Source organism: Garra rufa, chromosome 1 (genome assembly GCF_049309525.1).
Source record: "Garra rufa chromosome 1, GarRuf1.0, whole genome shotgun sequence".
Taxonomy (NCBI): Eukaryota; Metazoa; Chordata; class Actinopteri; order Cypriniformes; family Cyprinidae; genus Garra; species Garra rufa.
Window position 1 is genome coordinate 86968440 of NC_133361.1, and position 27350 is coordinate 86995789.

Consider the following 27350-nt stretch of genomic DNA (forward strand, 5'->3'; position numbering starts at 1 on the left):
TGCATTTCAAGCATTCTTTTGAGATGGCTAAAAGCGGGAGTCGGGAACTTGCGTTGGTGGTATAGTGGTGAGCATAGCTGCCTTCCAAGCAGTTGACCCGGGTTCGATTCCCGGCCAACGCATTTGTTTTGGCTCTGGCTGACGTTGAAGCAGAACTCCTTCTGTGACCTCTGTCAGCACCAAAATCTTTTGGATGAGTCGTTCAGCAGCAGCAAAGAGCTGGGTCTCCCCGTCGGGGAATCGAACCCCGGTCTTCCGCGTGACAGGCGGAGATACTGTCCACTATACTAACGAGGAGCTGTACCCGCTGTGCTTCGCCCCCAGCCGACTTGACTTCACCGACATCAGCATAAGGAGCCACTACTCCATGAAAAAAACAAATCAACCTGCCTTGATCTTATTGAGTCTCCCAATATCTTGAATGCTACACATTACAGGGGGTCCTCATTTGGACCACTTTACTATTATTACTATTTTTTTTTACTTTTCATAATGGGAACATGAAAAAAAGGATGGGAAATCTTGTGGCAGTAACATCGCATTTACGTGGATCATATCACCCACTGCTAGAATTCTACCACTGAACCACCAATGCTCGGAAAGGAGGGAGAACGTTTGGAATTAACACCGCATTTACGAGTATATTGCCCACTGCTAAACTTCGTCAACCTATAGATAAAGTGAACAAGTTTTATAGGCATTTGACGAATATAGACGGACTAATGAGTTTCTGAAAAGATTCGGCAGGGAACGGGGGTTGGTCGGTATGCAAAGTTTGGAGCTCCTTCAAGTAAATCAGGCTTCATTTTAAAGAACCTTACACACATGCAAGCACACACACAACTTAATTAAAAGCACTCCGTTCCTGCATTGGCCGGGAATCGGACCCGGGTCTCCCGCGTGGCAGGCGAGAATTCTACCACTGAACCACCAATGCTCGGCTGGGAGACTTTCGGCCTTCACATTGCCCTGGATTTAGTAATGGTGCGTAACTGTTACACGTCAAATCCAGGTAAAGGGGGGTTGGGTCAATATGCAAAGTTTGGAGCTCCTTCTAGCAAATCAGGCTTGGCCTTCAAGGCTCATTTTAAAGAATCCCACACACATGCAAACACACACCCCTTACTTAAAAGAACTCTGTTCCTGCATTTGCCCGGGAATCAGAGCCAGGCCTCCTGTGTGGCAGGCGAGAATGGATGATGGAAGAGACTTTTTAACTTTTACTCCTCCCATTTGGAGTGAGGGGGAGATGAAAATCTTATCGGCACCCTAGATTACCCTTTGTGAGTATAGTGGTTTACCACAGGGAGCGCACATGCTCAAGCGCATGGGCACACAACTCGAGTTTCTCTTCATAGACGCATAAATCTTTCGCCTTTTACTAAAGATTTCCGTGGAGGGGAACCTTTCCGAGTGACCTGTACTTTTGGGTGCTCTGCTCACAGCAGAGCTGCACTGCAGTTTCAATAGCAGACTAAATCTGACCACACACCAATGTGCATTGGAGCAAAGCGTGCATTCTCGTGGACCGTGTTTGCAGCCTTTGCGCTTCCTGTGTCGCAACTTCACATTTTTTTTCAGCCAGCATGGAAAGACAGCACTCTCATGACATGATGGGATCCAAACCTTGGGCTTCAGCTACTTTGGCCCTGTCAGTGACTTATGTACTTCCAGCATTCTTTTCTGCTCACAACAGAGCTGTATTGGAGTGTCAAGAGTAAAACTGGCCACCAGCCAATGGGCGGTGGAACGAAGCGCGCCTCACCACGTTCTGTACTTGCGGCCTTTGCGCTTTCTGCGTCGCAGCTCCAGATTTCTTTAGCCCGCATGGAAAGACAGCACTCTCTCGTACATGACGGGATACAAACAAAGATGGCTTCAGCTCCTTTTGCCCTATCAGTGACTTGTGCATTTCAAGCATTCTTTTCAGATGGCTAAAAGCTGGAGTTGGGAACTTGCTTTGGTGGTATAGTGGTGAGCATAGCTGCCTTCCAAGCAGTTGACCCGGGTTCGATTCCCGGCCAACGCATTTGTTTTGGCTCTGGCTGACGTTGAAGCAGAACTCCTTCTGTGACCTCTGTCAGCACCAAAATCTTTTGGATGAGTCGTTCAGCAGCAGCAAAGAGCTGGGTCTCCCCGTCGGGGAATCGAACCCCGGTCTTCCGCGTGACAGGCGGAGATACTGTCCACTATACTAACGAGGAGCTGTACCCGCTGTGCTTCGCCCCCAGCCGACTTGACTTCACCGACATCAGCATAAGGAGCCACTACTCCATGAAAAAAACAAATCAACCTGCCTTGATCTTATTGAGTCTCCTAATATCTTGAATGCTACACATTACAGGGGGTCCTCATTTGGACCACTTTACTATTATTACTATTTTTTTTTACTTTTCATAATGGGAACATGAAAAAAAGGATGGGAAATCATGTGGCAGTAACATCGCATTTACGTGGATCATATCGCCCACTGCTAGAATTCTACCACTGAACCACCAATGCTCAGAAAGGAGGGAGAACGTTTGGAATTAACACCGCATTTACGAGTATATTGCCCACTGCTAAACTTCGTCAACCTATAGATAAAGTGAACAAGTTTTATAGGCATTTGACGAATATAGACGGACTAATGAGTTTCTGAAAAGATTCGGCAGGGAACGGGGGTTGGTCGGTATGCAAAGGTTGGAGCTCCTTCAAGTAAATCAGGCTTCATTTTAAAGAACCTTACACACATGCAAGCACACACACAACTTAATTAAAAGCACTCCGTTCCTGCATTGGCCGGGAATCGGACCCGGGTCTCCCGCGTGGCAGGCGAGAATACTACCACTGAACCACCAATGCTCGGCTGGGAGACTTTCGGCCTTCACATTGCCCTGGATTTAGTAATGGTGCGTAACTGTTACACGTCAAATCCAGGTAAAGGGGGGTTGGGTCAATATGCAAAGTTTGGAGCTCCTTCTAGAAAATCAGGCTTGGCCTTCAAGGCTCATTTTAAAGAATCCCACACACATGCAAACACACACCCCTTACTTAAAAGAACTCTGTTCCTGCATTTGCCCGGGAATCAGAGCCAGGCCTCCTGTGTGGCTGGCGAGAATGGATGATGGAAGAGACTTTTTAACTTTTACTCCTCCCATTTGGAGTGAGGAAGAGATGAAAATCTTATCGGCACCCTAGATTACCCTTTGTGAGTATAGTGGTTTACCACAGGGAGTGCACATGCTCAAGCGCATGGGCACACAACTCGAGTTTCTCTTCATAGACGCATAAATCTTTCGCCTTTTACTAAAGATTTCCGTGGAGGGGAACCTTTCCGAGTGACCTGTATTTTTGGGTGCTCTGCTCACAGCAGAGCTGCACTGCAGTTTCAATAGCAGACTAAATCTGACCACACACCAATGTGCATTGGAGCAAAGCGTGCTTTCTCGTGGACCGTGTTTGCAGCCTTTGCGCTTCCTGTGTCGCAACTTCACATTTTTTTTCAGCCAGCATGGAAAGACAGCACTCTCATGACATGATGGGATCCAAACCTTGGGCTTCAGCTACTTTGGCCCTGTCAGTGACTTATGTACTTCCAGCATTCTTTTCAGCTCACAACAGAGCTGTATTGGAGTGTCAAGAGTAAAACTGGCCACCAGCCAATGGGCGGTGGAACGAAGCGCGCCTCACCACGTTCTGTACTTGCGGCCTTTGCGCTTTCTGCGTCGCAGCTCCAGATTTCTTTAGCCCGCATGGAAAGACAGCACTCTCTCGTACATGACGGGATACAAACAAAGATGGCTTCAGCTCCTTTTGCCCTATCAGTGACTTGTGCATTTCAAGCATTCTTTTCAGATGGCTAAAAGCTGGAGTTGGGAACTTGCGTTGGTGGTATAGTGGTGAGCATAGCTGCCTTCCAAGCAGTTGACCCGGGTTCGATTCCCGGCCAACGCATTTGTTTTGGCTCTGGCTGACGTTGAAGCAGAACTCCTTCTGTGACCTCTGTCAGCACCAAAATCTTTTGGATGAGTCGTTCAGCAGCAGCAAAGAGCTGGGTCTCCCCGTCGGGGAATCGAACCCCGGTCTTCCGCGTGACAGGCGGAGATACTGTCCACTATACTAACGAGGAGCTGTACCCGCTGTGCTTCGCCCCCAGCCGACTTGACTTCACCGACATCAGCATAAGGAGCCACTACTCCATGAAAAAAACAAATCAACCTGCCTTGATCTTATTGAGTCTCCCAATATCTTGAATGCTACACATTACAGGGGGTCCTCATTTGGACCACTTTACTATTATTACTATTTTTTTTTACTTTTCATAATGGGAACATGAAAAAAAGGATGGGAAATCATGTGGCAGTAACATCGCATTTACGTGGATCATATCGCCCACTGCTAGAATTCTACCACTGAACCACCAATGCTCAGAAAGGAGGGAGAACGTTTGGAATTAACACCGCATTTACGAGTATATTGCCCACTGCTAAACTTCGTCAACCTATAGATAAAGTGAACAAGTTTTATAGGCATTTGACGAATATAGACGGACTAATGAGTTTCTGAAAAGATTCGGCAGGGAACGGGGGTTGGTCGGTATGCAAAGGTTGGAGCTCCTTCAAGTAAATCAGGCTTCATTTTAAAGAACCTTACACACATGCAAGCACACACACAACTTAATTAAAAGCACTCCGTTCCTGCATTGGCCGGGAATCGGACCCGGGTCTCCCGCGTGGCAGGCGAGAATACTACCACTGAACCACCAATGCTCGGCTGGGAGACTTTCGGCCTTCACATTGCCCTGGATTTAGTAATGGTGCGTAACTGTTACACGTCAAATCCAGATAAAGGGGGGTTGGGTCAATATGCAAAGTTTGGAGCTCCTTCTAGAAAATCAGGCTTGGCCTTCAAGGCTCATTTTAAAGAATCCCACACACATGCAAACACACACCCCTTACTTAAAAGAACTCTGTTCCTGCATTTGCCCGGGAATCAGAGCCAGGCCTCCTGTGTGGCTGGCGAGAATGGATGATGGAAGAGACTTTTTAACTTTTACTCCTCCCATTTGGAGTGAGGAAGAGATGAAAATCTTATCGGCACCCTAGATTACCCTTTGTGAGTATAGTGGTTTACCACAGGGAGTGCACATGCTCAAGCGCATGGGCACACAACTCGAGTTTCTCTTCATAGACGCATAAATCTTTCGCCTTTTACTAAAGATTTCCGTGGAGGGGAACCTTTCTGAGTGACCTGTATTTTTGGGTGCTCTGCTCACAGCAAAGCTGCACTGCAGTTTCAATAGCAGACTAAATCTGACCACACACCAATGTGCATTGGAGCAAAGCGTGCTTTCTCGTGGACCGTGTTTGCAGCCTTTGCGCTTCCTGTGTCGCAACTTCACATTTTTTTTCAGCCAGCATGGAAAGACAGCACTCTCATGACATGATGGGATCCAAACCTTGGGCTTCAGCTACTTTGGCCCTGTCAGTGACTTATGTACTTCCAGCATTCTTTTCTGCTCACAACAGAGCTGTATTGGAGTGTCAAGAGTAAAACTGGCCACCAGCCAATGGGCGGTGGAACGAAGCGCGCCTCACCACGTTCTGTACTTGCGGCCTTTGCGCTTTCTGCGTCGCAGCTCCAGATTTCTTTAGCCCGCATGGAAAGACAGCACTCTCTCGTACATGACGGGATACAAACAAAGATGGCTTCAGCTCCTTTTGCCCTATCAGTGACTTGTGCATTTCAAGCATTCTTTTGAGATGGCTAAAAGCTGGAGTCGGGAACTTGCGTTGGTGGTATAGTGGTGAGCATAGCTGCCTTCCAAGCAGTTGACCCGGGTTCGATTCCCGGACAACGCATTTGTTTTGGCTCTGGCTGACGTTGAAGCAGAACTCCTTCTGTGACCTCTGTCAGCACCAAAATCTTTTGGATGAGTCGTTCAGCAGCAGCAAAGAGCTGGGTCTCCCCGTCGGGGAATCGAACCCCGGTCTTCCGCGTGACAGGCGGAGATACTGTCCACTATACTAACGAGGAGCTGTACCCGCTGTGCTTCGCCCCCAGCCGACTTGACTTCACCGACATCAGCATAAGGAGCCACTACTCCATGAAAAAAACAAATCAACCTGCCTTGATCTTATTGAGTCTCCCAATATCTTGAATGCTACACATTACAGGGGGTCCTCATTTGGACCACTTTACTATTATTACTATTTTTTTTTACTTTTCATAATGGGAACATGAAAAAAAGGATGGGAAATCATGTGGCAGTAACATCGCATTTACGTGGATCATATCGCCCACTGCTAGAATTCTACCACTGAACCACCAATGCTCAGAAAGGAGGGAGAACGTTTGGAATTAACACCGCATTTACGAGTATATTGCCCACTGCTAAACTTCGTCAACCTATAGATAAAGTGAACAAGTTTTATAGGCATTTGACGAATATAGACGGACTAATGAGTTTCTGAAAAGATTCGGCAGGGAACGGGGGTTGGTCGGTATGCAAAGGTTGGAGCTCCTTCAAGTAAATCAGGCTTCATTTTAAAGAACCTTACACACATGCAAGCACACACACAACTTAATTAAAAGCACTCCGTTCCTGCATTGGCCGGGAATCGGACCCGGGTCTCCCGCGTGGCAGGCGAGAATACTACCACTGAACCACCAATGCTCGGCTGGGAGACTTTCGGCCTTCACATTGCCCTGGATTTAGTAATGGTGCGTAACTGTTACACGTCAAATCCAGGTAAAGGGGGGTTGGGTCAATATGCAAAGTTTGGAGCTCCTTCTAGAAAATCAGGCTTGGCCTTCAAGGCTCATTTTAAAGAATCCCACACACATGCAAACACACACCCCTTACTTAAAAGAACTCTGTTCCTGCATTTGCCCGGGAATCAGAGCCAGGCCTCCTGTGTGGCTGGCGAGAATGGATGATGGAAGAGACTTTTTAACTTTTACTCCTCCCATTTGGAGTGAGGAAGAGATGAAAATCTTATCGGCACCCTAGATTACCCTTTGTGAGTATAGTGGTTTACCACAGGGAGCGCACATGCTCAAGCGCATGGGCACACAACTCGAGTTTCTCTTCATAGACGCATAAATCTTTCGCCTTTTACTAAAGATTTCCGTGGAGGGGAACCTTTCCGAGTGACCTGTATTTTTGGGTGCTCTGCTCACAGCAGAGCTGCACTGCAGTTTCAATAGCAGACTAAATCTGACCACACACCAATGTGCATTGGAGCAAAGCGTGCTTTCTCGTGGACCGTGTTTGCAGCCTTTGCGCTTCCTGTGTCGCAACTTCACATTTTTTTTCAGCCAGCATGGAAAGACAGCACTCTCATGACATGATGGGATCCAAACCTTGGGCTTCAGCTACTTTGGCCCTGTCAGTGACTTATGTACTTCCAGCATTCTTTTCTGCTCACAACAGAGCTGTATTGGAGTGTCAAGAGTAAAACTGGCCACCAGCCAATGGGCGGTGGAACGAAGCGCGCCTCACCACGTTCTGTACTTGCGGCCTTTGCGCTTTCTGGGTCGCAGCTCCAGATTTCTTTAGCCCGCATGGAAAGACAGCACTCTCTCGTACATGACGGGATACAAACAAAGATGGCTTCAGCTCCTTTTGCCCTATCAATGACTTGTGCATTTCAAGCATTCTTTTCAGATGGCTAAAAGCTAGAGTCGGGAACTTGCGTTGGTGGTATAGTGGTGAGCATAGCTGCCTTCCAAGCAGTTGACCCGGGTTCGATTCCCGGCCAACGCATTTGTTTTGGCTCTGGCTGACGTTGAAGCAGAACTCCTTCTGTGACCTCTGTCAGCACCAAAATCTTTTGGATGAGTCGTTCAGCAGCAGCAAAGAGCTGGGTCTCCCCGTCGGGGAATCGAACCCCGGTCTTCCGCGTGACAGGCGGAGATACTGTCCACTATACTAACGAGGAGCTGTACCCGCTGTGCTTCGCCCCCAGCCGACTTGACTTCACCGACATCAGCATAAGGAGCCACTACTCCATGAAAAAAACAAATCAACCTGCCTTGATCTTATTGAGTCTCCCAATATCTTGAATGCTACACATTACAGGGGGTCCTCATTTGGACCACTTTACTATTATTACTATTTTTTTTTACTTTTCATAATGGGAACATGAAAAAAAGGATGGGAAATCATGTGGCAGTAACATCGCATTTACGTGGATCATATCGCCCACTGCTAGAATTCTACCACTGAACCACCAATGCTCAGAAAGGAGGGAGAACGTTTGGAATTAACACCGCATTTACGAGTATATTGCCCACTGCTAAACTTCGTCAACCTATAGATAAAGTGAACAAGTTTTATAGGCATTTGACGAATATAGACGGACTAATGAGTTTCTGAAAAGATTCGGCAGGGAACGGGGGTTGGTCGGTATGCAAAGGTTGGAGCTCCTTCAAGTAAATCAGGCTTCATTTTAAAGAACCTTACACACATGCAAGCACACACACAACTTAATTAAAAGCACTCCGTTCCTGCATTGGCCGGGAATCGGACCCGGGTCTCCCGCGTGGCAGGCGAGAATACTACCACTGAACCACCAATGCTCGGCTGGGAGACTTTCGGCCTTCACATTGCCCTGGATTTAGTAATGGTGCGTAACTGTTACACGTCAAATCCAGGTAAAGGGGGGTTGGGTCAATATGCAAAGTTTGGAGCTCCTTCTAGAAAATCAGGCTTGGCCTTCAAGGCTCATTTTAAAGAATCCCACACACATGCAAACACACACCCCTTACTTAAAAGAACTCTGTTCCTGCATTTGCCCGGGAATCAGAGCCAGGCCTCCTGTGTGGCTGGCGAGAATGGATGATGGAAGAGACTTTTTAACTTTTACTCCTCCCATTTGGAGTGAGGAAGAGATGAAAATCTTATCGGCACCCTAGATTACCCTTTGTGAGTATAGTGGTTTACCACAGGGAGTGCACATGCTCAAGCGCATGGGCACACAACTCGAGTTTCTCTTCATAGACGCATAAATCTTTCGCCTTTTACTAAAGATTTCCGTGGAGGGGAACCTTTCCGAGTGACCTGTATTTTTGGGTGCTCTGCTCACAGCAGAGCTGCACTGCAGTTTCAATAGCAGACTAAATCTGACCACACACCAATGTGCATTGGAGCAAAGCGTGCTTTCTCGTGGACCGTGTTTGCAGCCTTTGCGCTTCCTGTGTCGCAACTTCACATTTTTTTTCAGCCAGCATGGAAAGACAGCACTCTCATGACATGATGGGATCCAAACCTTGGGCTTCAGCTACTTTGGCCCTGTCAGTGACTTATGTACTTCCAGCATTCTTTTCAGCTCACAACAGAGCTGTATTGGAGTGTCAAGAGTAAAACTGGCCACCAGCCAATGGGCGGTGGAACGAAGCGCGCCTCACCACGTTCTGTACTTGCGGCCTTTGCGCTTTCTGCGTCGCAGCTCCAGATTTCTTTAGCCCGCATGGAAAGACAGCACTCTCTCGTACATGACGGGATACAAACAAAGATGGCTTCAGCTCCTTTTGCCCTATCAGTGACTTGTGCATTTCAAGCATTCTTTTCAGATGGCTAAAAGCTGGAGTTGGGAACTTGCGTTGGTGGTATAGTGGTGAGCATAGCTGCCTTCCAAGCAGTTGACCCGGGTTCGATTCCCGGCCAACGCATTTGTTTTGGCTCTGGCTGACGTTGAAGCAGAACTCCTTCTGTGACCTCTGTCAGCACCAAAATCTTTTGGATGAGTCGTTCAGCAGCAGCAAAGAGCTGGGTCTCCCCGTCGGGGAATCGAACCCCGGTCTTCCGCGTGACAGGCGGAGATACTGTCCACTATACTAACGAGGAGCTGTACCCGCTGTGCTTCGCCCCCAGCCGACTTGACTTCACCGACATCAGCATAAGGAGCCACTACTCCATGAAAAAAACAAATCAACCTGCCTTGATCTTATTGAGTCTCCCAATATCTTGAATGCTACACATTACAGGGGGTCCTCATTTGGACCACTTTACTATTATTACTATTTTTTTTTACTTTTCATAATGGGAACATGAAAAAAAGGATGGGAAATCATGTGGCAGTAACATCGCATTTACGTGGATCATATCGCCCACTGCTAGAATTCTACCACTGAACCACCAATGCTCAGAAAGGAGGGAGAACGTTTGGAATTAACACCGCATTTACGAGTATATTGCCCACTGCTAAACTTCGTCAACCTATAGATAAAGTGAACAAGTTTTATAGGCATTTGACGAATATAGACGGACTAATGAGTTTCTGAAAAGATTCGGCAGGGAACGGGGGTTGGTCGGTATGCAAAGGTTGGAGCTCCTTCAAGTAAATCAGGCTTCATTTTAAAGAACCTTACACACATGCAAGCACACACACAACTTAATTAAAAGCACTCCGTTCCTGCATTGGCCGGGAATCGGACCCGGGTCTCCCGCGTGGCAGGCGAGAATACTACCACTGAACCACCAATGCTCGGCTGGGAGACTTTCGGCCTTCACATTGCCCTGGATTTAGTAATGGTGCGTAACTGTTACACGTCAAATCCAGGTAAAGGGGGGTTGGGTCAATATGCAAAGTTTGGAGCTCCTTCTAGAAAATCAGGCTTGGCCTTCAAGGCTCATTTTAAAGAATCCCACACACATGCAAACACACACCCCTTACTTAAAAGAACTCTGTTCCTGCATTTGCCCGGGAATCAGAGCCAGGCCTCCTGTGTGGCTGGCGAGAATGGATGATGGAAGAGACTTTTTAACTTTTACTCCTCCCATTTGGAGTGAGGAAGAGATGAAAATCTTATCGGCACCCTAGATTACCCTTTGTGAGTATAGTGGTTTACCACAGGGAGTGCACATGCTCAAGCGCATGGGCACACAACTCGAGTTTCTCTTCATAGACGCATAAATCTTTCGCCTTTTACTAAAGATTTCCGTGGAGGGGAACCTTTCTGAGTGACCTGTATTTTTGGGTGCTCTGCTCACAGCAAAGCTGCACTGCAGTTTCAATAGCAGACTAAATCTGACCACACACCAATGTGCATTGGAGCAAAGCGTGCTTTCTCGTGGACCGTGTTTGCAGCCTTTGCGCTTCCTGTGTCGCAACTTCACATTTTTTTTCAGCCAGCATGGAAAGACAGCACTCTCATGACATGATGGGATCCAAACCTTGGGCTTCAGCTACTTTGGCCCTGTCAGTGACTTATGTACTTCCAGCATTCTTTTCTGCTCACAACAGAGCTGTATTGGAGTGTCAAGAGTAAAACTGGCCACCAGCCAATGGGCGGTGGAACGAAGCGCGCCTCACCACGTTCTGTACTTGCGGCCTTTGCGCTTTCTGCGTCGCAGCTCCAGATTTCTTTAGCCCGCATGGAAAGACAGCACTCTCTCGTACATGACGGGATACAAACAAAGATGGCTTCAGCTCCTTTTGCCCTATCAGTGACTTGTGCATTTCAAGCATTCTTTTGAGATGACTAAAAGCTGGAGTCGGGAACTTGCGTTGGTGGTATAGTGGTGAGCATAGCTGCCTTCCAAGCAGTTGACCCGGGTTCGATTCCCGGCCAACGCATTTGTTTTGGCTCTGGCTGACGTTGAAGCAGAACTCCTTCTGTGACCTCTGTCAGCACCAAAATCTTTTGGATGAGTCGTTCAGCAGCAGCAAAGAGCTGGGTCTCCCCGTCGGGGAATCGAACCCCGGTCTTCCGTGTGACAGGCGGAGATACTGTCCACTATACTAACGAGGAGCTGTACCCGCTGTGCTTCGCCCCCAGCCGACTTGACTTCACCGACATCAGCATAAGGAGCCACTACTCCATGAAAAAAACAAATCAACCTGCCTTGATCTTATTGAGTCTCCCAATATCTTGAATGCTACACATTACAGGGGGTCCTCATTTGGACCACTTTACTATTATTACTATTTTTTTTAACTTTTCATAATGGGAACATGAAAAAAAGGATGGGAAATCATGTGGCAGTAACATCGCATTTACGTGGATCATATCGCCCACTGCTAGAATTCTACCACTGAACCACCAATGCTCGGAAAGGAGGGAGAACGTTTGGAATTAACACCGCATTTACGAGTATATTGCCCACTGCTAAACTTCGTCAACCTATAGATAAAGTGAACAAGTTTTATAGGCATTTGACGAATATAGACGGACTAATGAGTTTCTGAAAAGATTCGGCAGGGAACGGGGGTTGGTCGGTATGCAAAGGTTGGAGCTCCTTCAAGTAAATCAGGCTTCATTTTAAAGAACCTTACACACATGCAAGCACACACACAACTTAATTAAAAGCACTCCGTTCCTGCATTGGCCGGGAATCGGACCCGGGTGTCCCGCGTGGCAGGCGAGAATACTACCACTGAACCACCAATGCTCGGCTGGGAGACTTTCGGCCTTCACATTGCCCTGGATTTAGTAATGGTGCGTAACTGTTACACGTCAAATCCAGGTAAAGGGGGGTTGGGTCAATATGCAAAGTTTGGAGCTCCTTCTAGCAAATCAGGCTTGGCCTTCAAGGCTCATTTTAAAGAATCCCACACACATGCAAACACACACCCCTTACTTAAAAGAACTCTGTTCCTGCATTTGCCCGGGAATCAGAGCCAGGCCTCCTGTGTGGCAGGCGAGAATGGATGATGGAAGAGACTTTTTAACTTTTACTCCTCCCATTTGGAGTGAGGAAGAGATGAAAATCTTATCGGCACCCTAGATTACCCTTTGTGGGTATAGTGGTTTACCACAGGGAGCGCACATGCTCAAGCGCATGGGCACACAACTCGAGTTTCTCTTCATAGACGCATAAATCTTTCGCCTTTTACTAAAGATTTCCGTGGAGGGGAACCTTTCCGAGTGACCTGTATTTTTGGGTGCTCTGCTCACAGCAGAGCTGCACTGCAGTTTCAATAGCAGACTAAATCTGACCACACACCAAAGTGCATTGGAGCAAAGCGTGCTTTCTCGTGGACCGTGTTTGCAGCCTTTGCGCTTCCTGTGTCGCAACTTCACATTTTTTTTCAGCCAGCATGGAAAGACAGCACTCTCATGACATGATGGGATCCAAACCTTGGGCTTCAGCTACTTTGGCCCTGTCAGTGACTTATGTACTTCCAGCATTCTTTTCTGCTCACAACAGAGCTGTATTGGAGTGTCAAGAGTAAAACTGGCCACCAGCCAATGGGCGGTGGAACGAAGCGCGCCTCACCACGTTCTGTACTTGCGGCCTTTGCGCTTTCTGGGTCGCAGCTCCAGATTTCTTTAGCCCGCATGGAAAGACAGCACTCTCTCGTACATGACGGGATACAAACAAAGATGGCTTCAGCTCCTTTTGCCCTATCAGTGACTTGTGCATTTCAAGCATTCTTTTCAGATGGCTAAAAGCGGGAGTCGGGAACTTGCGTTGGTGGTATAGTGGTGAGCATAGCTGCCTTCCAAGCAGTTGACCCGGGTTCGATTCCCGGCCAACGCATTTGTTTTGGCTCTGGCTGACGTTGAAGCAGAACTCCTTCTGTGACCTCTGTCAGCACCAAAATCTTTTGGATGAGTCGTTCAGCAGCAGCAAAGAGCTGGGTCTCCCCGTCGGGGAATCGAACCCCGGTCTTCCGCGTGACAGGCGGAGATACTGTCCACTATACTAACGAGGAGCTGTACCCGCTGTGCTTCGCCCCCAGCCGACTTGACTTCACCGACATCAGCATAAGGAGCCACTACTCCATGAAAAAAACAAATCAACCTGCCTTGATCTTATTGAGTCTCCCAATATCTTGAATGCTACACATTACAGGGGGTCCTCATTTGGACCACTTTACTATTATTACTATTTTTTTTTACTTTTCATAATGGGAACATGAAAAAAAGGATGGGAAATCTTGTGGCAGTAACATCGCATTTACGTGGATCATATCACCCACTGCTAGAATTCTACCACTGAACCACCAATGCTCGGAAAGGAGGGAGAACGTTTGGAATTAACACCGCATTTACGAGTATATTGCCCACTGCTAAACTTCGTCAACCTATAGATAAAGTGAACAAGTTTTATAGGCATTTGACGAATATAGACGGACTAATGAGTTTCTGAAAAGATTCGGCAGGGAACGGGGGTTGGTCGGTATGCAAAGTTTGGAGCTCCTTCAAGTAAATCAGGCTTCATTTTAAAGAACCTTACACACATGCAAGCACACACACAACTTAATTAAAAGCACTCCGTTCCTGCATTGGCCGGGAATCGGACCCGGGTCTCCCGCGTGGCAGGCGAGAATTCTACCACTGAACCACCAATGCTCGGCTGGGAGACTTTCGGCCTTCACATTGCCCTGGATTTAGTAATGGTGCGTAACTGTTACACGTCAAATCCAGGTAAAGGGGGGTTGGGTCAATATGCAAAGTTTGGAGCTCCTTCTAGCAAATCAGGCTTGGCCTTCAAGGCTCATTTTAAAGAATCCCACACACATGCAAACACACACCCCTTACTTAAAAGAACTCTGTTCCTGCATTTGCCCGGGAATCAGAGCCAGGCCTCCTGTGTGGCAGGCGAGAATGGATGATGGAAGAGACTTTTTAACTTTTACTCCTCCCATTTGGAGTGAGGGGGAGATGAAAATCTTATCGGCACCCTAGATTACCCTTTGTGAGTATAGTGGTTTACCACAGGGAGCGCACATGCTCAAGCGCATGGGCACACAACTCGAGTTTCTCTTCATAGACGCATAAATCTTTCGCCTTTTACTAAAGATTTCCGTGGAGGGGAACCTTTCCGAGTGACCTGTACTTTTGGGTGCTCTGCTCACAGCAGAGCTGCACTGCAGTTTCAATAGCAGACTAAATCTGACCACACACCAATGTGCATTGGAGCAAAGCGTGCTTTCTCGTGGACCGTGTTTGCAGCCTTTGCGCTTCCTGTGTCGCAACTTCACATTTTTTTTCAGCCAGCATGGAAAGACAGCACTCTCATGACATGATGGGATCCAAACCTTGGGCTTCAGCTACTTTGGCCCTGTCAGTGACTTATGTACTTCCAGCATTCTTTTCTGCTCACAACAGAGCTGTATTGGAGTGTCAAGAGTAAAACTGGCCACCAGCCAATGGGCGGTGGAACGAAGCGCGCCTCACCACGTTCTGTACTTGCGGCCTTTGCGCTTTCTGCGTCGCAGCTCCAGATTTCTTTAGCCCGCATGGAAAGACAGCACTCTCTCGTACATGACGGGATACAAACAAAGATGGCTTCAGCTCCTTTTGCCCTATCAGTGACTTGTGCATTTCAAGCATTCTTTTCAGATGGCTAAAAGCTGGAGTTGGGAACTTGCGTTGGTGGTATAGTGGTGAGCATAGCTGCCTTCCAAGCAGTTGACCCGGGTTCGATTCCCGGCCAACGCATTTGTTTTGGCTCTGGCTGACGTTGAAGCAGAACTCCTTCTGTGACCTCTGTCAGCACCAAAATCTTTTGGATGAGTCGTTCAGCAGCAGCAAAGAGCTGGGTCTCCCCGTCGGGGAATCGAACCCCGGTCTTCCGCGTGACAGGCGGAGATACTGTCCACTACACTAACGAGGAGCTGTACCCGCTGTGCTTCGCCCCCAGCCGACTTGACTTCACCGACATCAGCATAAGGAGCCACTACTCCATGAAAAAAACAAATCAACCTGCCTTGATCTTATTGAGTCTCCCAATATCTTGAATGCTACACATTACAGGGGGTCCTCATTTGGACCACTTTACTATTATTACTATTTTTTTTTACTTTTCATAATGGGAACATGAAAAAAAGGATGGGAAATCATGTGGCAGTAACATCGCATTTACGTGGATCATATCGCCCACTGCTAGAATTCTACCACTGAACCACCAATGCTCAGAAAGGAGGGAGAACGTTTGGAATTAACACCGCATTTACGAGTATATTGCCCACTGCTAAACTTCGTCAACCTATAGATAAAGTGAACAAGTTTTATAGGCATTTGACGAATATAGACGGACTAATGAGTTTCTGAAAAGATTCGGCAGGGAACGGGGGTTGGTCGGTATGCAAAGGTTGGAGCTCCTTCAAGTAAATCAGGCTTCATTTTAAAGAACCTTACACACATGCAAGCACACACACAACTTAATTAAAAGCACTCCGTTCCTGCATTGGCCGGGAATCGGACCCGGGTCTCCCGCGTGGCAGGCGAGAATACTACCACTGAACCACCAATGCTCGGCTGGGAGACTTTCGGCCTTCACATTGCCCTGGATTTAGTAATGGTGCGTAACTGTTACACGTCAAATCCAGGTAAAGGGGGGTTGGGTCAATATGCAAAGTTTGGAGCTCCTTCTAGAAAATCAGGCTTGGCCTTCAAGGCTCATTTTAAAGAATCCCACACACATGCAAACACACACCCCTTACTTAAAAGAACTCTGTTCCTGCATTTGCCCGGGAATCAGAGCCAGGCCTCCTGTGTGGCTGGCGAGAATGGATGATGGAAGAGACTTTTTAACTTTTACTCCTCCCATTTGGAGTGAGGAAGAGATGAAAATCTTATCGGCACCCTAGATTACCCTTTGTGAGTATAGTGGTTTACCACAGGGAGTGCACATGCTCAAGCGCATGGGCACACAACTCGAGTTTCTCTTCATAGACGCATAAATCTTTCGCCTTTTACTAAAGATTTCCGTGGAGGGGAACCTTTCCGAGTGACCTGTATTTTTGGGTGCTCTGCTCACAGCAGAGCTGCACTGCAGTTTCAATAGCAGACTAAATCTGACCACACACCAATGTGCATTGGAGCAAAGCGTGCTTTCTCGTGGACCGTGTTTGCAGCCTTTGCGCTTCCTGTGTCGCAACTTCACATTTTTTTTCAGCCAGCATGGAAAGACAGCACTCTCATGACATGATGGGATCCAAACCTTGGGCTTCAGCTACTTTGGCCCTGTCAGTGACTTATGTACTTCCAGCATTCTTTTCAGCTCACAACAGAGCTGTATTGGAGTGTCAAGAGTAAAACTGGCCACCAGCCAATGGGCGGTGGAACGAAGCGCGCCTCACCACGTTCTGTACTTGCGGCCTTTGCGCTTTCTGCGTCGCAGCTCCAGATTTCTTTAGCCCGCATGGAAAGACAGCACTCTCTCGTACATGACGGGATACAAACAAAGATGGCTTCAGCTCCTTTTGCCCTATCAGTGACTTGTGCATTTCAAGCATTCTTTTCAGATGGCTAAAAGCTGGAGTTGGGAACTTGCGTTGGTGGTATAGTGGTGAGCATAGCTGCCTTCCAAGCAGTTGACCCGGGTTCGATTCCCGGCCAACGCATTTGTTTTGGCTCTGGCTGACGTTGAAGCAGAACTCCTTCTGTGACCTCTGTCAGCACCAAAATCTTTTGGATGAGTCGTTCAGCAGCAGCAAAGAGCTGGGTCTCCCCGTCGGGGAATCGAACCCCGGTCTTCCGCGTGACAGGCGGAGATACTGTCCACTATACTAACGAGGAGCTGTACCCGCTGTGCTTCGCCCCCAGCCGACTTGACTTCACCGACATCAGCATAAGGAGCCACTACTCCATGAAAAAAACAAATCAACCTGCCTTGATCTTATTGAGTCTCCCAATATCTTGAATGCTACACATTACAGGGGGTCCTCATTTGGACCACTTTACTATTATTACTATTTTTTTTTACTTTTCATAATGGGAACATGAAAAAAAGGATGGGAAATCATGTGGCAGTAACATCGCATTTACGTGGATCATATCGCCCACTGCTAGAATTCTACCACTGAACCACCAATGCTCAGAAAGGAGGGAGAACGTTTGGAATTAACACCGCATTTACGAGTATATTGCCCACTGCTAAACTTCGTCAACCTATAGATAAAGTGAACAAGTTTTATAGGCATTTGACGAATATAGACGGACTAATGAGTTTCTGAAAAGATTCGGCAGGGAACGGGGGTTGGTCGGTATGCAAAGGTTGGAGCTCCTTCAAGTAAATCAGGCTTCATTTTAAAGAACCTTACACACATGCAAGCACACACACAACTTAATTAAAAGCACTCCGTTCCTGCATTGGCCGGGAATCGGACCCGGGTCTCCCGCGTGGCAGGCGAGAATACTACCACTGAACCACCAATGCTCGGCTGGGAGACTTTCGGCCTTCACATTGCCCTGGATTTAGTAATGGTGCGTAACTGTTACACGTCAAATCCAGGTAAAGGGGGGTTGGGTCAATATGCAAAGTTTGGAGCTCCTTCTAGAAAATCAGGCTTGGCCTTCAAGGCTCATTTTAAAGAATCCCACACACATGCAAACACACACCCCTTACTTAAAAGAACTCTGTTCCTGCATTTGCCCGGGAATCAGAGCCAGGCCTCCTGTGTGGCTGGCGAGAATGGATGATGGAAGAGACTTTTTAACTTTTACTCCTCCCATTTGGAGTGAGGAAGAGATGAAAATCTTATCGGCACCCTAGATTACCCTTTGTGAGTATAGTGGTTTACCACAGGGAGTGCACATGCTCAAGCGCATGGGCACACAACTCGAGTTTCTCTTCATAGACGCATAAATCTTTCGCCTTTTACTAAAGATTTCCGTGGAGGGGAACCTTTCTGAGTGACCTGTATTTTTGGGTGCTCTGCTCACAGCAAAGCTGCACTGCAGTTTCAATAGCAGACTAAATCTGACCACACACCAATGTGCATTGGAGCAAAGCGTGCTTTCTCGTGGACCGTGTTTGCAGCCTTTGCGCTTCCTGTGTCGCAACTTCACATTTTTTTTCAGCCAGCATGGAAAGACAGCACTCTCATGACATGATGGGATCCAAACCTTGGGCTTCAGCTACTTTGGCCCTGTCAGTGACTTATGTACTTCCAGCATTCTTTTCTGCTCACAACAGAGCTGTATTGGAGTGTCAAGAGTAAAACTGGCCACCAGCCAATGGGCGGTGGAACGAAGCGCGCCTCACCACGTTCTGTACTTGCGGCCTTTGCGCTTTCTGCGTCGCAGCTCCAGATTTCTTTAGCCCGCATGGAAAGACAGCACTCTCTCGTACATGACGGGATACAAACAAAGATGGCTTCAGCTCCTTTTGCCCTATCAGTGACTTGTGCATTTCAAGCATTCTTTTGAGATGGCTAAAAGCTGGAGTCGGGAACTTGCGTTGGTGGTATAGTGGTGAGCATAGCTGCCTTCCAAGCAGTTGACCCGGGTTCGATTCCCGGCCAACGCATTTGTTTTGGCTCTGGCTGACGTTGAAGCAGAACTCCTTCTGTGACCTCTGTCAGCACCAAAATCTTTTGGATGAGTCGTTCAGCAGCAGCAAAGAGCTGGGTCTCCCCGTCGGGGAATCGAACCCCGGTCTTCCGCGTGACAGGCGGAGATACTGTCCACTATACTAACGAGGAGCTGTACCCGCTGTGCTTCGCCCCCAGCCGACTTGACTTCACCGACATCAGCATAAGGAGCCACTACTCCATGAAAAAAACAAATCAACCTGCCTTGATCTTATTGAGTCTCCCAATATCTTGAATGCTACACATTACAGGGGGTCCTCATTTGGACCACTTTACTATTATTACTATTTTTTTTTACTTTTCATAATGGGAACATGAAAAAAAGGATGGGAAATCATGTGGCAGTAACATCGCATTTACGTGGATCATATCGCCCACTGCTAGAATTCTACCACTGAACCACCAATGCTCAGAAAGGAGGGAGAACGTTTGGAATTAACACCGCATTTACGAGTATATTGCCCACTGCTAAACTTCGTCAACCTATAGATAAAGTGAACAAGTTTTATAGGCATTTGACGAATATAGACGGACTAATGAGTTTCTGAAAAGATTCGGCAGGGAACGGGGGTTGGTCGGTATGCAAAGGTTGGAGCTCCTTCAAGTAAATCAGGCTTCATTTTAAAGAACCTTACACACATGCAAGCACACACACAACTTAATTAAAAGCACTCCGTTCCTGCATTGGCCGGGAATCGGACCCGGGTCTCCCGCGTGGCAGGCGAGAATACTACCACTGAACCACCAATGCTCGGCTGGGAGACTTTCGGCCTTCACATTGCCCTGGATTTAGTAATGGTGCGTAACTGTTACACGTCAAATCCAGGTAAAGGGGGGTTGGGTCAATATGCAAAGTTTGGAGCTCCTTCTAGAAAATCAGGCTTGGCCTTCAAGGCTCATTTTAAAGAATCCCACACACATGCAAACACACACCCCTTACTTAAAAGAACTCTGTTCCTGCATTTGCCCGGGAATCAGAGCCAGGCCTCCTGTGTGGCTGGCGAGAATGGATGATGGAAGAGACTTTTTAACTTTTACTCCTCCCATTTGGAGTGAGGAAGAGATGAAAATCTTATCGGCACCCTAGATTACCCTTTGTGAGTATAGTGGTTTACCACAGGGAGTGCACATGCTCAAGCGCATGGGCACACAACTCGAGTTTCTCTTCATAGACGCATAAATCTTTCGCCTTTTACTAAAGATTTCCGTGGAGGGGAACCTTTCCGAGTGACCTGTATTTTTGGGTGCTCTGCTCACAGCAGAGCTGCACTGCAGTTTCAATAGCAGACTAAATCTGACCACACACCAATGTGCATTGGAGCAAAGCGTGCTTTCTCGTGGACCGTGTTTGCAGCCTTTGCGCTTCCTGTGTCGCAACTTCACATTTTTTTTCAGCCAGCATGGAAAGACAGCACTCTCATGACATGATGGGATCCAAACCTTGGGCTTCAGCTACTTTGGCCCTGTCAGTGACTTATGTACTTCCAGCATTCTTTTCAGCTCACAACAGAGCTGTATTGGAGTGTCAAGAGTAAAACTGGCCACCAGCCAATGGGCGGTGGAACGAAGCGCGCCTCACCACGTTCTGTACTTGCGGCCTTTGCGCTTTCTGGGTCGCAGCTCCAGATTTCTTTAGCCCGCATGGAAAGACAGCACTCTCTCGTACATGACGGGATACAAACAAAGATGGCTTCAGCTCCTTTTGCCCTATCAATGACTTGTGCATTTCAAGCATTCTTTTCAGATGGCTAAAAGCTAGAGTCGGGAACTTGCGTTGGTGGTATAGTGGTGAGCATAGCTGCCTTCCAAGCAGTTGACCCGGGTTCGATTCCCGGCCAACGCATTTGTTTTGGCTCTGGCTGACGTTGAAGCAGAACTCCTTCTGTGACCTCTGTCAGCACCAAAATCTTTTGGATGAGTCGTTCAGCAGCAGCAAAGAGCTGAGTCTCCCCGTCGGGGAATCGAACCCCGGTCTTCCGCGTGACAGGCGGAGATACTGTCCACTATACTAACGAGGAGCTGTACCCGCTGTGCTTCGCCCCCAGCCGACTTGACTTCACCGACATCAGCATAAGGAGCCACTACTCCATGAAAAAAACAAATCAACCTGCCTTGATCTTATTGAGTCTCCCAATATCTTGAATGCTACACATTACAGGGGTCCTCATTTGGACCACTTTACTATTATTACTATTTTTTTTTACTTTTCATAATGGGAACATGAAAAAAAGGATGGGAAATCATGTGGCAGTAACATCGCATTTACGTGGATCATATCGCCCACTGCTAGAATTCTACCACTGAGCCACCAATGCTCGGAAAGGAGGGAGAACGTTTGGAATTAACACCGCATTTACGAGTATATTGCCCACTGCTAAACTTCGTCAACCTATAGATAAAGTGAACAAGTTTTATAGGCATTTGACGAATATAGACGGACTAATGAGTTTCTGAAAAGATTCGGCAGGGAACGGGGGTTGGTCGGTATGCAAAGGTTGGAGCTCCTTCAAGTAAATCAGGCTTCATTTTAAAGAACCTTACACACATGCAAGCACACACACAACTTAATTAAAAGCACTCCGTTCCTGCATTGGCCGGGAATCGGACCCGGGTCTCCCGCGTGGCAGGCGAGAATACTACCACTGAACCACCAATGCTCGGCTGGGAGACTTTCGGCCTTCACATTGCCCTGGATTTAGTAATGGTGCGTAACTGTTACACGTCAAATCCAGGTAAAGGGGGGTTGGGTCAATATGCAAAGTTTGGAGCTCCTTCTAGCAAATCAGGCTTGGCCTTCAAGGCTCATTTTAAAGAATCCCACACACATGCAAACACACACCCCTTACTTAAAAGAACTCTGTTCCTGCATTTGCCCGGGAATCAGAGCCAGGCCTCCTGTGTGGCAGGCGAGAATGGATGATGGAAGAGACTTTTTAACTTTTACTCCTCCCATTTGGAGTGAGGGGGAGACGAAAATCTTATCGGCACCCTAGATTACCCTTTGTGAGTATAGTGGTTTACCACAGGGAGCGCACATGCTCAAGCGCATGGGCACACAACTCGAGTTTCTCTTCATAGACGCATAAATCTTTCGCCTTTTACTAAAGATTTCCGTGGAGGGGAACCTTTCTGAGTGACCTGTATTTTTGGGTGCTCTGCTCACAGATAAGCTGCACTGCAGTTTCAATAGCAGACTAAATCTGACCACACACCAATGTGCATTGGAGCAAAGCGTGCTTTCTCGTGGACCGTGTTTGCAGCCTTTGCGCTTCCTGTGTCGCAACTTCACATTTTTTTTCAGCCAGCATGGAAAGACAGCACTCTCATGACATGATGGGATCCAAACCTTGGGCTTCAGCTACTTTGGCCCTGTCAGTGACTTATGTACTTCCAGCATTCTTTTCTGCTCACAACAGAGCTGTATTGGAGTGTCAAGAGTAAAACTGGCCACCAGCCAATGGGCGGTGGAACGAAGCGCGCCTCACCACGTTCTGTACTTGCGGCCTTTGCGCTTTCTGCGTCGCAGCTCCAGATTTCTTTAGCCCGCATGGAAAGACAGCACTCTCTCGTACATGACGGGATACAAACAAAGATGGCTTCAGCTCCTTTTGCCCTATCAGTGACTTGTGCATTTCAAGCATTCTTTTGAGATGGCTAAAAGCTGGAGTCGGGAACTTGCGTTGGTGGTATAGTGGTGAGCATAGCTGCCTTCCAAGCAGTTGACCCGGGTTCGATTCCCGGCCAACGCATTTGTTTTGGCTCTGGCTGACGTTGAAGCAGAACTCCTTCTGTGACCTCTGTCAGCACCAAAATCTTTTGGATGAGTCGTTCAGCAGCAGCAAAGAGCTGGGTCTCCCCGTCGGGGAATCGAACCCCGGTCTTCCGCGTGACAGGCGGAGATACTGTCCACTATACTAACGAGGAGCTGTACCCGCTGTGCTTCGCCCCCAGCCGACTTGACTTCACCGACATCAGCATAAGGAGCCACTACTCCATGAAAAAAACAAATCAACCTGCCTTGATCTTATTGAGTCTCCCAATATCTTGAATGCTACACATTACAGGGGGTCCTCATTTGGACCACTTTACTATTATTACTATTTTTTTTTACTTTTCATAATGGGAACATGAAAAAAAGGATGGGAAATCATGTGGCAGTAACATCGCATTTACGTGGATCATATCGCCCACTGCTAGAATTCTACCACTGAACCACCAATGCTCAGAAAGGAGGGAGAACGTTTGGAATTAACACCGCATTTACGAGTATATTGCCCACTGCTAAACTTCGTCAACCTATAGATAAAGTGAACAAGTTTTATAGGCATTTGACGAATATAGACGGACTAATGAGTTTCTGAAAAGATTCGGCAGGGAACGGGGGTTGGTCGGTATGCAAAGGTTGGAGCTCCTTCAAGTAAATCAGGCTTCATTTTAAAGAACCTTACACACATGCAAGCACACACACAACTTAATTAAAAGCACTCCGTTCCTGCATTGGCCGGGAATCGGACCCGGGTCTCCCGCGTGGCAGGCGAGAATACTACCACTGAACCACCAATGCTCGGCTGGGAGACTTTCGGCCTTCACATTGCCCTGGATTTAGTAATGGTGCGTAACTGTTACACGTCAAATCCAGGTAAAGGGGGGTTGGGTCAATATGCAAAGTTTGGAGCTCCTTCTAGAAAATCAGGCTTGGCCTTCAAGGCTCATTTTAAAGAATCCCACACACATGCAAACACACACCCCTTACTTAAAAGAACTCTGTTCCTGCATTTGCCCGGGAATCAGAGCCAGGCCTCCTGTGTGGCTGGCGAGAATGGATGATGGAAGAGACTTTTTAACTTTTACTCCTCCCATTTGGAGTGAGGAAGAGATGAAAATCTTATCGGCACCCTAGATTACCCTTTGTGAGTATAGTGGTTTACCACAGGGAGCGCACATGCTCAAGCGCATGGGCACACAACTCGAGTTTCTCTTCATAGACGCATAAATCTTTCGCCTTTTACTAAAGATTTCCGTGGAGGGGAACCTTTCCGAGTGACCTGTATTTTTGGGTGCTCTGCTCACAGCAGAGCTGCACTGCAGTTTCAATAGCAGACTAAATCTGACCACACACCAATGTGCATTGGAGCAAAGCGTGCTTTCTCGTGGACCGTGTTTGCAGCCTTTGCGCTTCCTGTGTCGCAACTTCACATTTTTTTTCAGCCAGCATGGAAAGACAGCACTCTCATGACATGATGGGATCCAAACCTTGGGCTTCAGCTACTTTGGCCCTGTCAGTGACTTATGTACTTCCAGCATTCTTTTCTGCTCACAACAGAGCTGTATTGGAGTGTCAAGAGTAAAACTGGCCACCAGCCAATGGGCGGTGGAACGAAGCGCGCCTCACCACGTTCTGTACTTGCGGCCTTTGCGCTTTCTGGGTCGCAGCTCCAGATTTCTTTAGCCCGCATGGAAAGACAGCACTCTCTCGTACATGACGGGATACAAACAAAGATGGCTTCAGCTCCTTTTGCCCTATCAATGACTTGTGCATTTCAAGCATTCTTTTCAGATGGCTAAAAGCTAGAGTCGGGAACTTGCGTTGGTGGTATAGTGGTGAGCATAGCTGCCTTCCAAGCAGTTGACCCGGGTTCGATTCCCGGCCAACGCATTTGTTTTGGCTCTGGCTGACGTTGAAGCAGAACTCCTTCTGTGACCTCTGTCAGCACCAAAATCTTTTGGATGAGTCGTTCAGCAGCAGCAAAGAGCTGGGTCTCCCCGTCGGGGAATCGAACCCCGGTCTTCCGCGTGACAGGCGGAGATACTGTCCACTATACTAACGAGGAGCTGTACCCGCTGTGCTTCGCCCCCAGCCGACTTGACTTCACCGACATCAGCATAAGGAGCCACTACTCCATGAAAAAAACAAATCAACCTGCCTTGATCTTATTGAGTCTCCCAATATCTTGAATGCTACACATTACAGGGGGTCCTCATTTGGACCACTTTACTATTATTACTATTTTTTTTTTACTTTTCATAATGGGAACATGAAAAAAAGGATGGGAAATCTTGTGGCAGTAACATCGCATTTACGTGGATCATATCGCCCACTGCTAGAATTCTACCACTGAACCACCAATGCTCGGAAAGGAGGGAGAACGTTTGGAATTAACACCGCATTTACGAGTATATTGCCCACTGCTAAACTTCGTCAACCTATAGATAAAGTGAACAAGTTTTATAGGCATTTGACGAATATAGACGGACTAATGAGTTTCTGAAAAGATTCGGCAGGGAACGGGGGTTGGTCGGTATGCAAAGGTTGGAGCTCCTTCAAGTAAATCAGGCTTCATTTTAAAGAACCTTACACACATGCAAGCACACACACAACTTAATTAAAAGCACTCCGTTCCTGCATTGGCCGGGAATCGGACCCGGGTCTCCCGCATGGCAGGCGAGAATTCTACCACTGAACCACCAATGCTCGGCTGGGAGAACTTCGGCCTTCACATTGCCCTGGATTTAGTAATGGTGCGTAACTGCTACACGTCAAATCCAGGTAAAGGGGGGTTGGGTCAATATGCAAAGTTTGGAGCTCCTTCTAGCAAATCAGGCTTGGCCTTCAAGGCTCATTTTAAAGAATCCCACACACATGCAAACACACACCCCTTACTTAAAAGAACTCTGTTCCTGCATTTGCCCGGGAATCAGAGCCAGGCCTCCTGTGTGGCAGGCGAGAATGGATGATGGAAGAGACTTTTTAACTTTTACTCCTCCCATTTGGAGTGAGGGGGAGACGAAAATCTTATCGGCACCCTAGATTACCCTTTGTGAGTATAGTGGTTTACCACAGGGAGCGCACATGCTCAAGCGCATGGGCACACAACTCGAGTTTCTCTTCATAGACGCATAAATCTTTCGCCTTTTACTAAAGATTTCCGTGGAGGGGAACCTTTCTGAGTGACCTGTATTTTTGGGTGCTCTGCTCACAGCAAAGCTGCACTGCAGTTTCAATAGCAGACTAAATCTGACCACACACCAATGTGCATTGGAGCAAAGCGTGCTTTCTCGTGGACCGTGTTTGCAGCCTTTGCGCTTCCTGTGTCGCAACTTCACATTTTTTTTCAGCCAGCATGGAAAGACAGCACTCTCATGACATGATGGGATCCAAACCTTGGGCTTCAGCTACTTTGGCCCTGTCAGTGATTTATGTACTTCCAGCATTCTTTTCAGCTCACAACAGAGCTGTATTGGAGTGTCAAGAGTAAAACTGGCCACCAGCCAATGGGCGGTGGAACGAAGCGCGCCTCACCACGTTCTGTACTTGCGGCCTTTGCGCTTTCTGCGTCGCAGCTCCAGATTTCTTTAGCCCGCATGGAAAGACAGCACTCTCTCGTACATGACGGGATACAAACAAAGATGGCTTCAGCTCCTTTTGCCCTATCAGTGACTTGTGCATTTCAAGCATTCTTTTGAGATGGCTAAAAGCTGGAGTCGGGAACTTGCGTTGTTGGTATAGTGGTGAGCATAGCTGCCTTCCAAGCAGTTGACCCGGGTTCGATTCCCGGCCAACGCATTTGTTTTGGCTCTGGCTGACGTTGAAGCAGAACTCCTTCTGTGACCTCTGTCAGCACCAAAATCTTTTGGATGAGTCGTTCAGCAGCAGCAAAGAGCTGGGTCTCCCCGTCGGGGAATCGAACCCCGGTCTTCCGCGTGACAGGCGGAGATACTGTCCACTATACTAACGAGGAGCTGTACCTGCTGTGCTTCGCCCCCAGCCGACTTGACTTCACCGACATCAGCATAAGGAGCCACTACTCCATGAAAAAAACAAATCAACCTGCCTTGATCTTATTGAGTCTCCCAATATCTTGAATGCTACACATTACAGGGGGTCCTCATTTGGACCACTTTACTATTATTACTATTTTTTTTACTTTTCATAATGGGAACATGAAAAAAAGGATGGGAAATCATGTGGCAGTAACATCGCATTTACGTGGATCATATCGCCCACTGCTAGAATTCTACCACTGAACCACCAATGCTCGGAAAGGAGGGAGAACGTTTGGAATTAACACCGCATTTACGAGTATATTGCCCACT

General features: G+C 47.6%; 41 non-coding genes across 41 annotated transcripts; 26 read left to right on the forward strand and 15 right to left on the reverse strand.

The window, feature by feature from the left end:
• The first annotated feature begins 50 nt into the window (after positions 1–50).
• trnag-ucc (transfer RNA glycine (anticodon UCC)) lies at positions 51–122 on the forward strand. The gene has a single exon. It is a non-coding gene; the product is annotated as a tRNA-Gly (tRNA).
• Positions 123–225: 103 nt separating this feature from the next.
• Positions 226–297, reverse strand: trnad-guc (transfer RNA aspartic acid (anticodon GUC)). The gene has a single exon. It is a non-coding gene; the product is annotated as a tRNA-Asp (tRNA).
• A 569-nt stretch (positions 298–866) lies between these two features.
• trnag-gcc (transfer RNA glycine (anticodon GCC)) lies at positions 867–937 on the reverse strand. The gene has a single exon. It is a non-coding gene; the product is annotated as a tRNA-Gly (tRNA).
• Positions 938–1336: 399 nt separating this feature from the next.
• Positions 1337–1452, forward strand: LOC141288800 (U5 spliceosomal RNA). Its single transcript, XR_012339744.1, has one exon. It is a non-coding gene; the product is annotated as a U5 spliceosomal RNA (small nuclear RNA).
• A 680-nt stretch (positions 1453–2132) lies between these two features.
• trnad-guc (transfer RNA aspartic acid (anticodon GUC)) lies at positions 2133–2204 on the reverse strand. Its single transcript has one exon. It is a non-coding gene; the product is annotated as a tRNA-Asp (tRNA).
• A 1039-nt stretch (positions 2205–3243) lies between these two features.
• Positions 3244–3359, forward strand: LOC141287439 (U5 spliceosomal RNA). The gene has a single exon (XR_012339467.1). It is a non-coding gene; the product is annotated as a U5 spliceosomal RNA (small nuclear RNA).
• Positions 3360–3864: 505 nt separating this feature from the next.
• Positions 3865–3936, forward strand: trnag-ucc (transfer RNA glycine (anticodon UCC)). Its single transcript has one exon. It is a non-coding gene; the product is annotated as a tRNA-Gly (tRNA).
• Positions 3937–4039: 103 nt separating this feature from the next.
• Positions 4040–4111, reverse strand: trnad-guc (transfer RNA aspartic acid (anticodon GUC)). Its single transcript has one exon. It is a non-coding gene; the product is annotated as a tRNA-Asp (tRNA).
• Positions 4112–5150: 1039 nt separating this feature from the next.
• On the forward strand, positions 5151–5266 carry LOC141288612 (U5 spliceosomal RNA). Its single transcript, XR_012339710.1, has one exon. It is a non-coding gene; the product is annotated as a U5 spliceosomal RNA (small nuclear RNA).
• Positions 5267–5946: 680 nt separating this feature from the next.
• trnad-guc (transfer RNA aspartic acid (anticodon GUC)) lies at positions 5947–6018 on the reverse strand. The gene has a single exon. It is a non-coding gene; the product is annotated as a tRNA-Asp (tRNA).
• Positions 6019–7057: 1039 nt separating this feature from the next.
• On the forward strand, positions 7058–7173 carry LOC141287445 (U5 spliceosomal RNA). Its single transcript, XR_012339468.1, has one exon. It is a non-coding gene; the product is annotated as a U5 spliceosomal RNA (small nuclear RNA).
• Positions 7174–7678: 505 nt separating this feature from the next.
• trnag-ucc (transfer RNA glycine (anticodon UCC)) lies at positions 7679–7750 on the forward strand. Its single transcript has one exon. It is a non-coding gene; the product is annotated as a tRNA-Gly (tRNA).
• Positions 7751–7853: 103 nt separating this feature from the next.
• On the reverse strand, positions 7854–7925 carry trnad-guc (transfer RNA aspartic acid (anticodon GUC)). Its single transcript has one exon. It is a non-coding gene; the product is annotated as a tRNA-Asp (tRNA).
• A 1039-nt stretch (positions 7926–8964) lies between these two features.
• On the forward strand, positions 8965–9080 carry LOC141287453 (U5 spliceosomal RNA). Its single transcript, XR_012339471.1, has one exon. It is a non-coding gene; the product is annotated as a U5 spliceosomal RNA (small nuclear RNA).
• Positions 9081–9585: 505 nt separating this feature from the next.
• On the forward strand, positions 9586–9657 carry trnag-ucc (transfer RNA glycine (anticodon UCC)). The gene has a single exon. It is a non-coding gene; the product is annotated as a tRNA-Gly (tRNA).
• Positions 9658–9760: 103 nt separating this feature from the next.
• On the reverse strand, positions 9761–9832 carry trnad-guc (transfer RNA aspartic acid (anticodon GUC)). The gene has a single exon. It is a non-coding gene; the product is annotated as a tRNA-Asp (tRNA).
• Positions 9833–10871: 1039 nt separating this feature from the next.
• Positions 10872–10987, forward strand: LOC141288617 (U5 spliceosomal RNA). The gene has a single exon (XR_012339711.1). It is a non-coding gene; the product is annotated as a U5 spliceosomal RNA (small nuclear RNA).
• Positions 10988–11492: 505 nt separating this feature from the next.
• trnag-ucc (transfer RNA glycine (anticodon UCC)) lies at positions 11493–11564 on the forward strand. Its single transcript has one exon. It is a non-coding gene; the product is annotated as a tRNA-Gly (tRNA).
• A 1214-nt stretch (positions 11565–12778) lies between these two features.
• Positions 12779–12894, forward strand: LOC141287461 (U5 spliceosomal RNA). The gene has a single exon (XR_012339472.1). It is a non-coding gene; the product is annotated as a U5 spliceosomal RNA (small nuclear RNA).
• A 505-nt stretch (positions 12895–13399) lies between these two features.
• Positions 13400–13471, forward strand: trnag-ucc (transfer RNA glycine (anticodon UCC)). The gene has a single exon. It is a non-coding gene; the product is annotated as a tRNA-Gly (tRNA).
• A 103-nt stretch (positions 13472–13574) lies between these two features.
• On the reverse strand, positions 13575–13646 carry trnad-guc (transfer RNA aspartic acid (anticodon GUC)). Its single transcript has one exon. It is a non-coding gene; the product is annotated as a tRNA-Asp (tRNA).
• Positions 13647–14215: 569 nt separating this feature from the next.
• trnag-gcc (transfer RNA glycine (anticodon GCC)) lies at positions 14216–14286 on the reverse strand. The gene has a single exon. It is a non-coding gene; the product is annotated as a tRNA-Gly (tRNA).
• A 399-nt stretch (positions 14287–14685) lies between these two features.
• Positions 14686–14801, forward strand: LOC141288808 (U5 spliceosomal RNA). The gene has a single exon (XR_012339745.1). It is a non-coding gene; the product is annotated as a U5 spliceosomal RNA (small nuclear RNA).
• Positions 14802–15306: 505 nt separating this feature from the next.
• Positions 15307–15378, forward strand: trnag-ucc (transfer RNA glycine (anticodon UCC)). Its single transcript has one exon. It is a non-coding gene; the product is annotated as a tRNA-Gly (tRNA).
• A 1214-nt stretch (positions 15379–16592) lies between these two features.
• Positions 16593–16708, forward strand: LOC141287468 (U5 spliceosomal RNA). Its single transcript, XR_012339473.1, has one exon. It is a non-coding gene; the product is annotated as a U5 spliceosomal RNA (small nuclear RNA).
• Positions 16709–17213: 505 nt separating this feature from the next.
• On the forward strand, positions 17214–17285 carry trnag-ucc (transfer RNA glycine (anticodon UCC)). The gene has a single exon. It is a non-coding gene; the product is annotated as a tRNA-Gly (tRNA).
• Positions 17286–17388: 103 nt separating this feature from the next.
• On the reverse strand, positions 17389–17460 carry trnad-guc (transfer RNA aspartic acid (anticodon GUC)). The gene has a single exon. It is a non-coding gene; the product is annotated as a tRNA-Asp (tRNA).
• Positions 17461–18499: 1039 nt separating this feature from the next.
• Positions 18500–18615, forward strand: LOC141288624 (U5 spliceosomal RNA). The gene has a single exon (XR_012339712.1). It is a non-coding gene; the product is annotated as a U5 spliceosomal RNA (small nuclear RNA).
• Positions 18616–19120: 505 nt separating this feature from the next.
• Positions 19121–19192, forward strand: trnag-ucc (transfer RNA glycine (anticodon UCC)). Its single transcript has one exon. It is a non-coding gene; the product is annotated as a tRNA-Gly (tRNA).
• Positions 19193–19295: 103 nt separating this feature from the next.
• trnad-guc (transfer RNA aspartic acid (anticodon GUC)) lies at positions 19296–19367 on the reverse strand. The gene has a single exon. It is a non-coding gene; the product is annotated as a tRNA-Asp (tRNA).
• A 1039-nt stretch (positions 19368–20406) lies between these two features.
• LOC141287473 (U5 spliceosomal RNA) lies at positions 20407–20522 on the forward strand. Its single transcript, XR_012339474.1, has one exon. It is a non-coding gene; the product is annotated as a U5 spliceosomal RNA (small nuclear RNA).
• Positions 20523–21027: 505 nt separating this feature from the next.
• trnag-ucc (transfer RNA glycine (anticodon UCC)) lies at positions 21028–21099 on the forward strand. The gene has a single exon. It is a non-coding gene; the product is annotated as a tRNA-Gly (tRNA).
• Positions 21100–21202: 103 nt separating this feature from the next.
• trnad-guc (transfer RNA aspartic acid (anticodon GUC)) lies at positions 21203–21274 on the reverse strand. Its single transcript has one exon. It is a non-coding gene; the product is annotated as a tRNA-Asp (tRNA).
• Positions 21275–22312: 1038 nt separating this feature from the next.
• Positions 22313–22425, forward strand: LOC141290300 (U5 spliceosomal RNA). The gene has a single exon (XR_012340092.1). It is a non-coding gene; the product is annotated as a U5 spliceosomal RNA (small nuclear RNA).
• A 508-nt stretch (positions 22426–22933) lies between these two features.
• trnag-ucc (transfer RNA glycine (anticodon UCC)) lies at positions 22934–23005 on the forward strand. Its single transcript has one exon. It is a non-coding gene; the product is annotated as a tRNA-Gly (tRNA).
• A 103-nt stretch (positions 23006–23108) lies between these two features.
• trnad-guc (transfer RNA aspartic acid (anticodon GUC)) lies at positions 23109–23180 on the reverse strand. The gene has a single exon. It is a non-coding gene; the product is annotated as a tRNA-Asp (tRNA).
• A 1039-nt stretch (positions 23181–24219) lies between these two features.
• Positions 24220–24335, forward strand: LOC141287477 (U5 spliceosomal RNA). The gene has a single exon (XR_012339475.1). It is a non-coding gene; the product is annotated as a U5 spliceosomal RNA (small nuclear RNA).
• A 505-nt stretch (positions 24336–24840) lies between these two features.
• On the forward strand, positions 24841–24912 carry trnag-ucc (transfer RNA glycine (anticodon UCC)). The gene has a single exon. It is a non-coding gene; the product is annotated as a tRNA-Gly (tRNA).
• A 103-nt stretch (positions 24913–25015) lies between these two features.
• Positions 25016–25087, reverse strand: trnad-guc (transfer RNA aspartic acid (anticodon GUC)). The gene has a single exon. It is a non-coding gene; the product is annotated as a tRNA-Asp (tRNA).
• A 1040-nt stretch (positions 25088–26127) lies between these two features.
• LOC141288632 (U5 spliceosomal RNA) lies at positions 26128–26243 on the forward strand. Its single transcript, XR_012339713.1, has one exon. It is a non-coding gene; the product is annotated as a U5 spliceosomal RNA (small nuclear RNA).
• Positions 26244–26923: 680 nt separating this feature from the next.
• trnad-guc (transfer RNA aspartic acid (anticodon GUC)) lies at positions 26924–26995 on the reverse strand. The gene has a single exon. It is a non-coding gene; the product is annotated as a tRNA-Asp (tRNA).
• Between the last annotated feature and the right edge of the window lie 355 nt (positions 26996–27350).